Source organism: Lepisosteus platostomus, chromosome 8 (genome assembly GCF_059453375.1).
Source record: "Lepisosteus platostomus isolate fLepPlt1 chromosome 8, fLepPlt1.hap1, whole genome shotgun sequence".
Taxonomy (NCBI): domain Eukaryota; kingdom Metazoa; phylum Chordata; class Actinopteri; order Semionotiformes; family Lepisosteidae; genus Lepisosteus; species Lepisosteus platostomus.
Window position 1 is genome coordinate 9469262 of NC_142618.1, and position 13474 is coordinate 9482735.

The 13474-nt window shown below is 37.7% G+C and overlaps 1 long non-coding RNA gene across 1 annotated transcript; it reads right to left on the reverse strand.

Annotated features, from left to right (window-relative positions):
- Positions 1–9045: 9045 nt before the first annotated feature.
- Positions 9046–13077, reverse strand: LOC148655627 (uncharacterized). The gene is made up of 2 exons (XR_015940758.1): positions 12870–13077; positions 9046–9979 (listed from the first exon to the last, which is right to left on the reverse strand). It is a non-coding gene; the product is annotated as an uncharacterized LOC148655627 (long non-coding RNA).
- Between the last annotated feature and the right edge of the window lie 397 nt (positions 13078–13474).

Sequence of the window (13474 nt, forward strand, 5' to 3'; positions counted from 1 at the left end):
TTTGTGTTGAACCTTCAATTGAATACATTACTGATTCTAATATTGTGTGGGACCACAATGGCTCAACCTGCCAGAGATTCTGTGGGTCCGTATTGGACTTATCAATCACCGTCCGATGGAAGAGAAATATCAACCTTGAGATATCCATCCACTTACTAATTCTAATTGAGGGTTGCTGGGGAGCAGATAAGCAACGGGCACAAGACAGGATACACCCTGGATGGATGCCAGACCTTTGCAGGACACATACATAGACACAAACACACACCCACTCACGTTCACACCTATGGCCGGTTTTCCCAGAAGCTTATTAACCTAGAATGTTTATGTACTGTGGTACTGTACCAGAGCAGCCAGAGGAGACCCACACAAGCCCAGGGGAAACATACAAAGTGCACACAGATAGCCCCCCAGGTCTGGAATTGAACCCTGGGCCCCAGTATTGAGAGGCAGCAATGTTAACCACTGTGCCAGTATGCTGCCCACCACAATATGTTAATATTTCAATGAACATAGAACATACTTTATATTTAATAAAGATATAATATCTTTAAAGTTATTTAACGGACTTATCCCAGCATAGTGCTCAGGACTTATAAGAATCTTTGAAAATCTATATTGAGGTTTGTAGGTCAGTATGATGTAGAGATTAAGTGTTTGAAATAACTCCTATGAACTAGTAATAATTATTTACATTACCCAAAGCATCATGTCCACTGAAAATACAAGATTTATATGATTATTATCACAATATTTAGTCTAATAAATCCATTCAAGATAGGTTAGGTTACTGTCCATTAAACAGCTTTGTTGTATCGAAAAGGCATTGTTTTGCTATAGAAAAATAGTAAATCCTTCAGTTATATAAGTACCTGTCACGGATGTCCAAAGGGACTAACCGTGGGGAGCAGGAGAGCGGGAAAAGACCCATATGCATAGCGGCGAGACGGGAAAAAGGCCCGGGCTCGTAGTGCAAAGAGTTCAGGAATGCCGTATAGAAACCTATGCCCTCAGGGAGAGGGCGTGGGGCGCCCCGGTGCTAGGCGGGTCTCAGGACATCCGAACGTCAATGCTGAGCCAAGACAGAGTGCAAGACCCAGAAATATATAACCCAAGGGAAAGAGAGCGACCGGAAGGACAGCAGACCGGAAACTAGGGACAGGACAGAGAAGGAGCGCCCTCTGGCTACAGAGGGCGTGACAGTACCGGGATGAGCCAGGAGTTTTATGGACGGATGAGACCAAAATAAATGAATACCAAAGCAACAGAAAGTTTGAAGTGTGCAGAAAGAAAGGAACTGGAGGTGCTCCAAATAACAGCACCTCATCTGTGAAGCCAGGCCTGGGGTGGGCACACATGGCATCTTCTGGAACTGAGCCTCTTGTCTTTATTAATAGTGTCACTAATAAAGGCAACACCAGAATGAAACCGGAAGTTTACAGAAACTGTTTGTCTGCTTATGTAGAAGGAAATAATTCCATACTTACAGAAGAGCAAACCAAACCAAAACTTTGCAACTTCAAGAAAATTGATTTTGAAGGAGTGAGACAGATTAGGAGAAGTAAAATGGAATAACATGGATATGGAGTTAGAAGAGAATGGATGTCAACAGATTAAGCAGATTCCACTTGAAGCACAAGAGTGAGTAAATCAAAAACTAAAGCACAACATTCCAAATATTTCAACATATCAATTAGGATAAATATAAGGAGAAAGAAGACACACATAACATGCTTAATAAACAGCAGGATTACAGCTAAAGAAAATAAGTACAATGAATTGTAAGCACAAGTAAAAAAAAAATCATTATTTTTCTCTTTCATTACTAGAGCAGCCATTAAGGATTGAGCAAAATGGATCAGAGACAGCAATGGGAAATGGGAGAAAGAAATGGCTGATGCACTACATAAATATTTCACTCAGGTGAAGACAACAACATTCCTAAGGTAGTGTAAGAACAAGGATTCTTTTTATTAAACAGTCTTGGCATAGAAGAGGCAAAAGTGTTTCAGGTACTTTAAGCACTGACACACATAAATAAGAAGAGAAAAGCGGGTTAGCTCTTGCATAGTTAAAAACGGAAAAGCAGGCTTGCTTTCCTTTTTGGTTATAGGTTAGATGATAGAAGAACAGTACTGCTTTCCCTTCATTAAGGTTATGTTTTCGGGTGATTCCAGTGAGGCAAGAACAGGCACAGGCCAAGTTAGGGTTGGAAAGGATTTTACATCAGGGTTGGCCTGGCCTCAAACCAACTTTCACAATTACAGACTTGTAATATTCAGGATATACTGTAGCAAATAAGGAGCATTGACCATATGAAAGGCGCTTAAGGTGCATAGATCATCTAACGTCACAATACAAGTTAAGGGGGGCCAACTACAATAAGGTTATGAAGAGCTTAACTAGATTATTAGAGCTGAACTAGAGAATCATGACATCCTAGGAAACAGTCAACAGAAATTTAGAAAAGATAGGCCTTTCTTAACCAACTAAGAATTCTTTGAACAAGCAATAACAATATTGGTTACACACAGATTTGATTTGGTGTGTATAGTTCCCAAAGGCTTTTGATTAAGTCCTCATAAAAGATTAATTTTCAAATTACAGGAGGTAGGCATTCAGGAGAATGCATATATTCGTATTGGGAATTGGTTAATATAAAACAGAGCATACAGATAAGGGATGAATGTTCAGATTGAGGTAATTTAATTAGTGGGTTACCATTGGGATCTATATGTGGACAACTGGTCTTCCTAATATATTATATCAATTATCTTGATTCTGATAAAGTTAGTAAACAAGTCAGGTTTGTAGAATTTAGAAAAAATATATATTGACAAAAATGATCAAACACCAGAAACAACAACTAAAATTAATCAGAAAAGATTTGGATAAAAGTCAAGACTGGACAAACACCTGAAGATAATATTTAATGTAGACTGAGTTTTGCATACAGGTAGTAATATCATAATTTTAAAGAATAAAATAGGAAATGCCGAGTTAAAAATGGTACTTACGGAAAAAGAAACCTAATGTTTTGTAGACACAACATTTGTTTCTTTTAGAGAATGTGGGGTGCCATTAGCAAAGTCAAACAAAATGTTAGGATATATTGTCAAAAGCATAGACTTTAATCAAGGGATGTCATGTTAAAATTGCATAATGTGCTGACACAGCCTCATTTAGACTCTTTTAAGCACTATAAGCATCTGGTCACCATGTGACAAAAAATATATAATGTCTCTGGAATTCATTCAAAGATGAGTGACCAGATACATTCAGGCATTTAAGAGAATGCCCTTAACTGACAGACTGAAGGAAAGAAAAATGATCCCCTTTTATTCTTGAATAGAGAAGAATGATATGGAACCTGATTCAAGAATTAAAATCCACAAATGTCTACTGGACTCCTTCAGACTAAACAGTGAATCATGAACCAGAGAACACAGGTGGGAATAAGCATTTAAAACTGAGTTCAGGACACAGTTCTTCACACAAGGTTTGGAGGGATTTGCAACAGGTTATTCAGGAACATTGTCTTAGATTAAATTTGAGCTTCTTTCAAGGAAGGACTGGATTAGATCCTTGAATTTACCTTATGAGTTTGATGGGATGAACTGCCTTCTTGTGATTTGTCATGTTTCTTAGTCTACTGAAGAAAAGGCATAGTTGTTGCCCTAGATACCCTGTACATGATGTTTGCAAACCTTTACAATAAATAGGACACAGTGCAGGAATCATGTTTAGCAAAACGAACATATTTAAAATACTGCAAGTATCATCAGATAATTTATGAAGACACACTCCCACACTATCTTAAAATGAACAACTTTCTTTATTGACTGTAAGTGGAACCTACGTTATGCGGACATGAATTAAAACCAAGACCAGGAGACCCTTCCTCCTGTGGAAGTCCTATGGAGTCTGATACAGCCATGTTGTTAAAACAATGCCCTGTCTTCTCTCAAGAAAGGAATTCTGAAGTCAATTAACTGCTAACTACAAAGTAGGTTAGATGGGTCAAATAGCCGTGTATCATTTGTGACCTTTCTTATGTTCTTTCCTGGTAAAAGGAGAATAGATTGGACCACTGTTACACTGAGACAACATCCTCATCAGTGTCTGCAGTACATTATAAATGAGGAGACAGATATCTATTCAGTGTTGCACAGATAACAGTGAATTTAGGGAGTACAGGAAAGAAGAATGAATTCTACTGCTCTCTCTACCATCCACTATGTAATGTACATGAAGTTTTAAAACTCATGGTATTGTATAGATTTATACATTTGTGTGATATGAAAAAATAACTGCTTTTTAAGCCTATACACCCGAGACATCTGTAGACAAAAACTGTGTACATGGGTCAGATGTTTGACTTTAAATACAAAAACAGTGGCTTCATATATTATTATATCTTATTTTACACTTTATTTTTAATATAATTTATAAAATCATGTCTGATCATTCATAAGACATTAAATTGGCTAATATCTTCAATTTGTTAAGAAACACAAAGAATTACCTTGCTGTGAAAATAACAAAAGGTAATATTTTCAAACAGTCAATAAATCAAGTAATAGGTTTATTCCATGCTGAAAAGAGAAGAAAGAAAACACATTTCGGCCGTGGAGCCTTCTTCAGGTGTGAGGGTGTGTGCTCACACCTGAAGAAGGCTCCACGGCCGAAACGTTGTGTTTTCTTTCTTCTCTTTTCAGCATGGAATAAACCTATCACTTGTTCCTTTGCAGCCTACGCATGCTGAAGCAGCTACCCACCTGAACTACTACAGTCAATATGCAGTACCTAATCAGGGAAACTTCTTAGTAAGGGCAGAATTAATAGCGTTGGACTGTTTTACTAAGAGTACAGTTATCTCCGATGTACAAGATAACATTTTCATGAGGATCAGATAATGGCCATTCCAAACGAAATGTGTTACATAGGGTCCCACTGCACACAGATTGAAACAGTTCTAGAATTTAGAACACCATTGGAACTCCTAGTACACAGCGGAAGTTAGTATTTACTTACTATAGAAAAGATGATTGACGAATCAATGCCAGCTCATTGGCTATTTGACTTTTGTTATTGTCTGCTGTACATCTTGGTATTTTACAACTTTAAGTGTAGCACATACTGGATTTGTTACACTGTAAATGTTGTCAATCTGTTGCACTGCTTTTGAAGACATGCAGAATGTTGTTTACTGCTGATAGCAGAACACAATGCAGTGCAGCTCATCTTTTGCTGGTAATCACGGTTTTCGGATGAAGCAGGGTAAACAGGTTGTTATTGTGATAATGCAAAGTTTGAAATGTGGGAACATTGCAAGATTGCATTTTTCCTTCTGCAGTTCAGTAAAAAAATAAAGGAATTTTCCATAGCTCCTGTGCCCTTCCCCCACCTCACAAAACAAAGCTGGCCTGAGAATCAACTGTAGAGCCCATCCAAGGTGAAGAGAAGCACAGTGCAGGAACCAAAGGTGCGAGAATCACAGGCACATTTTATTCACCACAGGGGGGTGATCTCAATGTGTAACAGAGACATTGCTTGCCTGCCATCCCTGTCCCCCATGAACAATCTGTAGGGCTGAAATATTTCAAATTGGTTTCCTCTCAGTCCACTCCAGGGCTTACTTTATATACCCTGCAAGATGAACCCAAATAACTCCATTTTCACGTCAGCACTTCCTGTCGCCTGAGCAAATGCAATCATATCCCAAAGAGTTTGAGGTTTTGCCCAGCTTGTCCTTGCTGGATCACTCAGGCTGAGGAACATTGAGAAACATAGGTAATATGAAATTCATTCGTTCTCAGCAACTTTTCAAATTACAGCACTGGTTCTTTCTTTTTCTTTTTTTCTCCCTCAGGGTGTGCACAGCGTTTTGTCATGAACGTTCTAACTGAGGTTTCATATGTGGGTATTCAGTACTCTCTAGGGTTCTTGTCTGGGTCCATTCAAAACCAGCTTGGTAATAAAAAAGCAATTCCTTTACTCACAAGGATACCATTTCTCTTCTGCAGGACACACTGCTATCATTGCTTCATCAAGTTATTTTTTTTTAAGGAAATGCACGAACTCTACGAAAAATGCCATCTGCCATACTGCCAAAACAATAACTACCCGGATGTGACAAAAGAGCATCTTTAATTTCTCTGGAAAAGACTGAACCTGAATCACACAGAGCACATCTGACAACACCCTGATTGGCAGCTGTGATTAACATACCTACTTCTCGCTAATGAGACCACCCTTAAAGAATACGTCCGTTAACTATGACAAAATCTGGACAAAAATGGAATTCAGAAGCTTGTTGGAAAATCGGAATAAGACACTCAGTGCACCTTCTGGAAGCAGAGTCTATATTCCTCTGATGTCTCTTTTGAATGTATCCATTTTAACGTGTTTCATTACTTTGGACGGTGATACTTACATTTCAAATAGCTGTACTGGGAAAGGAAGGATATTTTCTCGTGTTGTGGTTATTCTCTAAATTCTCGTGTACGATTCAGTCAGATACTGTAATGAAAACGTGCAGCGATTAACTTTAAAAACCAAATACCGCTTCAAAGCTTTTTTTAAAAAAATCTGTATGAAAACATTAATCAGTATTATAGCACCTTCGACACCTCAATTTACGGCCTCCATCTCCGTGAGTAGTTGGAGTAATAAGAATAGTAATAACGATAATCATCATAATAATTTAATACAAAATGCTGTTCAAATGAATATGCTGCTTGTTGTCACAAATGAAACGGATAATGGTGTCTTACCGCTACACTAAAAAGCCAACGCATTACTAAAAAATATGCGTCTTATACAATGACCAGGAATTGTTTTTTTCAGTCCACGTTATGTTCACAACCATTTTTATCAAGCGTAACAAATCCTTGATTAAGTCAGATATTTTTTTATCCTTTTCACGGAATTTAAGCGGTCTGTTTCCTGAACATTTCAGGACATATTCGACTTCTTGATTTATTTTCTTTTGTATGTTAACTTCATTAAATGATCTCGGCTGCTTTGTGTACGTCAGACCTTAAACAATAAATGGAAAATCACAAATAGTACATTTTGTAAAACAAAATCTGTTAAACCTCAGAAAACGGCAATCGGCGGCTGTGTTATTTATGACTGATGATGATGATGATAATAATAATAATAATAATAATAATAGATAACAACTGTGGATTGCAAAATTCGATTCCAGTTCTAAGACAATTCAATTAGTACATCGAATATTTTTTGGTTTTCCTTTATTGGTTAAGTAACTAAATTACAGAACAAAACAATGCTACTACACATAGGGGAGGCTGGTTCGACAGATACCGAAGCCACTTCCACAATGCTATTTTATAATAAAAAGCGACAAAATACTTATTGTATTTATAGACATATCGACACAGATTAATATAAATTGGAGAGACTCCCCGTTATAAAGTGTATCCTAGAGTAACTGCATTTTTCCCATTTTCTTTAATTATAAGTGTTGATATGGTTATTGAAAACACTATAATAACGAAATATTTAATGCTTTCTTTCCGATAATGTAAAGCTTATATAAAAAAATACAGTGTAGTCTGCAATATGGTTTAATTATAAAGGTGCATAATTATAATTGATTAATGTTAACAAAAATAATTATCGTCAGTTGAATATTTGTGTTATTTTAATGATTGTAATGAATCATTTCACCCAGATCATCGTTGGCGAAGACCGTCATTGCGACTTTAGGCCCGTCTTCACCTTTCTTCCGCTTTTTATTAATTGCCACAAGGTGGCAGACGTGGTTACAATATTACTCTGCAAGGACCGGAGCAACTGCAGTTGAGCAATTTAGTTTAAAATATATTGCTTCGCAACATAAATCTAATCGAATAAGCAATAGTACTGCTGAGAAATGGAATTTGGGTTTGCGAGGAGTCAATATGTTCCACACTCATTCAGGACAGATCAATACGGGGGATGTTTTTTATACAACGAATAAAACATATTAATCTGTTTGATCCTACATATTCTATGCATTGGTCGATGCCAATAACAAGGCCTGCGCCTGCATGTTGGTCTGACACTTACGTCACAGATACTGAACACTTATATGCAAGAGCAGCTGCAGTATTTTAAAATAATCGAATTTACAATGGAATATTTTAATGATGCCCTACAACAACCTGTAAAGTGCTTGGAGTGGAGTGTCCAAAAAAGCGCTATATAAGTGTAAGTCTGTAACAAACATACTATCTACTATAGCATCTGTACACCATGATGTGGATAGTATTATTATTTAAAGTTCTATTTTTAATCATAAGCTATATTTTACTCCTCAGATGCGACCTTTCTAAGAGAAACAAATCTAAAATTATTTAGATTAAACGTGGTTAAATGTTTAATAAACTGACGCAGATTGCAATCCTAAAATTAACAAGTACTACCACTGTAGTCTAAAATAGCTGTACTCCTGTTTATTCCACTTCATTTAATATATATTTACATGTTACAATACACCCCCAAAAATGTTTTTATATAACGGGAATTAAAACCTGTAAACCTCAGAAACGGCAAAATCTAAATCTACTTAGATACCATGTTCTTATTAAGTGGGTTTGCGAAGCGCATTATACGCTCCTTTGAAGCATTAAATATTTTCAGACATTTCGTATATATTAGTGTTTAGAATTATATCACATGTATATGTTAGTTTTCTTTTCTCAGACGGATTACTGCATCCTGCTCAAAATGGTTACACGGTAGAAACATTTCGTCGATAAATGTTTCAGCACCAAGAGACGGGGACAGCTCTCTATTCTGTATATCACGCCTGCTATTTTTTTGCACTTGCAGATCTTAAGGCCACAGCCTCCTGCCGAACAAACGCCGAGCGACACATATTTGCCTCGTCCTTGTTTTTTCTACACATGAACACCACATGAATATTTTGTCATTAACGCAGCATGGGACTGAATGAATTAATTCTCAAGGGCATTAAAACAGCTCGCCCATTTTAAAATACCTTACTCGTAATAATTGCAGACAAAAAAATCGTCATATTTCCATGCTTCATTTTATTTAGAGAGACCATGGCTTACAGAAGAAATGAAAGAAAAAAAAAACCGGGACTATCGTCTCACGTCCTTTCAAAGGCGTTTTGGTGTCTCTTTGGTGGCAAGTTTTAAGGAGCCCGAGGTGGAGGGTGAAGGCTCCGCTCTTGGCATTCACCGCGTGCCTTAATTGTATGACATTAAATCAAGGTCCGCTGTGAACACGGAGAGCCAGAGTCTCAAATCTTAAGGCATGAAAGCAAGTCTCTGCGTCATTAGAGTAAGTGCTGCCTCTTTGTGTGCGAGGGGTCAGAGAGGTCTCGCACAGTTATACAGCACATTGAGTGGGAAATACACGAATCCCCGAGTTTGTGGAGAACACGAAATCTCTCGAACGTCCGAGGTGTCCCAAGCTTTCCGTCTGCGGCACTGAAGAACGAAAAGAGTCACGTCAATCCGTATCGTTTCGTTTTATTTCCCTGAGACTCTAGAACGAAAGGAAACCGATATATCATATTTCCTTGTAATGCAGAGAATAAACTTAATAGCCCTTTTCTATCCCAAGGGGCTACCAAGAGCCCATCTGGCCTCGCATTTGTTTTACTTCGCAATAAACGGTCAAACTCCCCGCTATATCCCACTATTACTTTGTTTAAGTGTCTGATGAAGCAAAACAGATGTGAGACGGGGATTACCCGTTTTAAAAGACCATTAATGATAGGCAGTAGAATTGGGGCCGGACAGGCTGAGCTCCAAGTGTTGAAGAGTTAAAGTCATCATCACCAGTACTGAATCTTAGGAGCTCAATTGAAAATTATAGACACCCCGAATCCAGTTTGGGGGAAAGGGGGCGGTCCAGCCGATGCGCTTCAAAGGATGGCTGCTCCGGCAAAGAAGTATCAGCGAGACGGTTCACTCGTGTATTTCCCATAAAGGACCTACAAAAAAAGAAGACAAAAAAAAAGCTTCATTAAGGCGGAAAAGCACCCGTTGCATGTAACTGCTTCCGTAAACAGCGTTAGCAAGAATTACATTATGACCTACACGCAAATACAGTACACTGGTTCATGAGACATTCATGGGTTAAAAAATACAGTTTTCCTAATGATCCTGGAAAAACGTCAATCACAAAATCCGAATTCATTACCGAGCCACATTGTGCGGGGCGAAAAATCAGCACGAAAGCACCGCGTTAAATAAGACTTGGCAATTTCGAGTTGAGGAATTTGGAAAATCATTTTGAAATGAAATCGAGAGCCCGAGCAAGGGTTTGTGATTGCCAAGAACGCAACATTCTGCATTTCTGCTTCAAATTAGACACATTCGCGGACCCAGCTCCACAAATATTCCATCCACAAGGCGTATAAAACACTCAAAGCAACGTTTTCTCCCCACAATCCGTATTCGCACTGAGGCAGTACATTAACGTCTTATCCATTTGGAGACCTTTTTATGTGACTAGGCTCAGTCTCTGTCCCGTCTTTTCCCCTTGCCTGCTGATCCAGACTTTGGGATTAATGGCTCTCCAGGCAAACAAATAAGGCATCTGCCTTCAGCACAAGAGGATTACATGGGGGGTTGGTGACGTCACCGGGCAGACAGATGTTTGCTACCAAAGTCCCGATCATCTCCCTGTGTCCTTGAAACTAAAGCGAGCTCATCCAAATCCTTATTTCAACCTGCTCAGGGTACTCTTAAACCCATGCAAAGACCAGAATACTTGCAAAAGGTTAAGGTAACGTGTGTATGCAGATACATATTAAATTAAACATTTTAACATTATGTAGAATAATGTATGTCTACGTGACTATGCACGTATAAAAATCAGAAATGTGAAATCAGCAATTATTCAGCTTGGCTGCACTGGAGGTAAAAGGAATCCATTTAAAGTTAACAGTTTTCGGGCAAATTCGATGTTACAGACATAGAAAAGGGAAATTAAAGTAGATTTTCAAATGACAGCGAACTTGCCCCAACCCCACAAAACGCCAATTTTTCAGCATTTTTTTGTGCTTATCAAAAAGGCCACAAAGAACGTTTTGTATCTGAATTCAAAAACAAAATGACCACCCCTGAACTTTGTGTTTGTGACGAATTCAACAGCCATGCTTAAATGTATGCTACGTATTTTACGTGTGGCAAGTGGAGAGTGGATGGTTTTTTTTTCCAGAAAACTACATGGAAGAGTGGTGTTTTTTGCATCCGCAGCCTATGTATTATATAGCAATATCGGTATAGTGCATTCCATATATAATATGGTTTGGTTTAACGGTTTACATGGAAAATGTTTAATTGCACTGGACTTTAAATGATTCAGATGGATAATTATTTGAATACCCAACTGTCCACGACGAAACATTTTCGTTCACGTACATTTGAGACCTGGCTTTTCGTTTAACTGCGTTTCGCTGTCCATGGTTTTGAAAAGCTCCCCGTGACATTCAGAACAACAACAATGCAACACTTTCGGTGAAATGGGAAAAAGGTCCAAACTAAGCAAAACATATATATTTATATCTCACAGAGAATGTGTTATTTAAGATAGCTCATACGTCAGCTGTATAACTTATGAGATGCTTTTAAAAAGAGAAGATGGTGAAAATACACATATATTTTTGGGGTATCATTCTGATCAATAATAATAATCATAAAAATAATAATGTATGCGTACATAGCCTTTCAAGACTTCTCCAGTATGATCATGTGGGATGAAGGACTGCATCACTTTAAGTTGACATTGTTATAGCCAAGCTGCAAGCGGCAGTCTTCTGGGAAAACCAAGATTAGCACGTATACTATATGTTTGAGCGTCTACTTATTATGTTTATTGGTAAACTATTGGCTACCATTTTTAAAACGATATAGCTTAGTATTCACTATTTTTGCCATATACATCTTATTTAAACCTATTTAGTTTAAATATTTATTAATCAAATATATTAAGATGGAAAAATTAAAGTTCAAGTACATTGATTTAAATCTGCATTTTGATTTACATTTATGTTCCCACATTTTAGATACATATCGTCACATTTCCACAAAGAGGTACCAGCAATTAAATAATTAAGGTATATATATGCACAGATAAAATTGTATATTTACTTAAGTGAACAAATTACCGTATTGTTAGATAATTACAAAACAGAATACGCTTTATCACATTCGAATGTAATATTTTTAAATGATAAGTAATACAGAAATATTGATAGGCAATGAGATGACCGGAAGAAAATGGTCGGAAAACAATAGCCCTCGCCATTTTTTTTAAAAAAAGAGCATCTCAGGCTTCACAAAGACAAACCTGCCGATCTACAGATTTAAAGATCACTAGCTGGTCTCCAATAAACAGACATGTAAAAAAAAAATGTCAGAAATTTTATAACGCACTGAAAGAAATTCGGTTGGCCGAGTAATGTTTTTTTTCTTATTGTCCGCCAACTAAAAGCGATAGAAATACTTCACCCTGAAGGACCATGCATTGAGCCACATTGGTAAGTTACAAAACCGATTCATGGACTTCCCTTACGTTGAATATGAAAACATACGTTAATTAATCTCAACCAGTTAATTGCACATCTGAAGCATTCATTTCGCCAATCTCGTTTTTTTTTTTTCGTGGAACTAGAAAACCGGGACAAGTGTAACGTGGGCGGTCTACCCTCGATGCAACACACCGCAAATCTGTAAAAGGTCAAATATTTCATCAAAGCTCGGTGTCTGTCTCGTTTTGAAGAATGCAATTTCAAACCAGGACGCACAGTTACGAAGAAACCGCCTGAGCATTTGCTCGATTTGAAAATAATATAAATAGGAATAATCTGTACTTACGGGCAGTGGATTAGTAGTTAGATCTTCCATACCCATCTAGCTAATCCTGCGTAGTCGTCTATCCCATATCCATAGCGTTTTCTTATAAATTTTATTTCGGGAGAATCAATTGCATTTCCTACGTCTTCTGCGGACACATTTCACATTCATAAAAGACAAACCCCCTGGTTTTGCGACTTGCAGATTGTGCTTCTGAGTCAGGAGCTTTGGGCTCAGCAAAGCATGGCTGCTTTTTTTTCCAAAAGAGGGCAGGTCGTTGCATGCATTACAATGAGTTAACCCCCCTCAAACTCACACACATCACTAAAATGGTATGTGAGGTGGAGCTATCAACCCCTTATTGTCTATATGGACTTGAACAATTTTTCGTGATTTTTTTTTGTCTAACTGTGAAGTCATTGAACGTTTCAGATTCGCTTAGTTTGTGAAAGTGCTTCATTTGTGCCTCCTGATGATCGGTCTGTCTCTTTTACCAATGCTAATCTGATATCATTGCACCTTAATTCTGTAGGTAATTTGTCAAGTACCTTTTACTATCCCGATATGTCATAATTTGGTTAAGAAATGAATTTGTCAATCAACAATTCACCCCCCTCTTCGAGTTC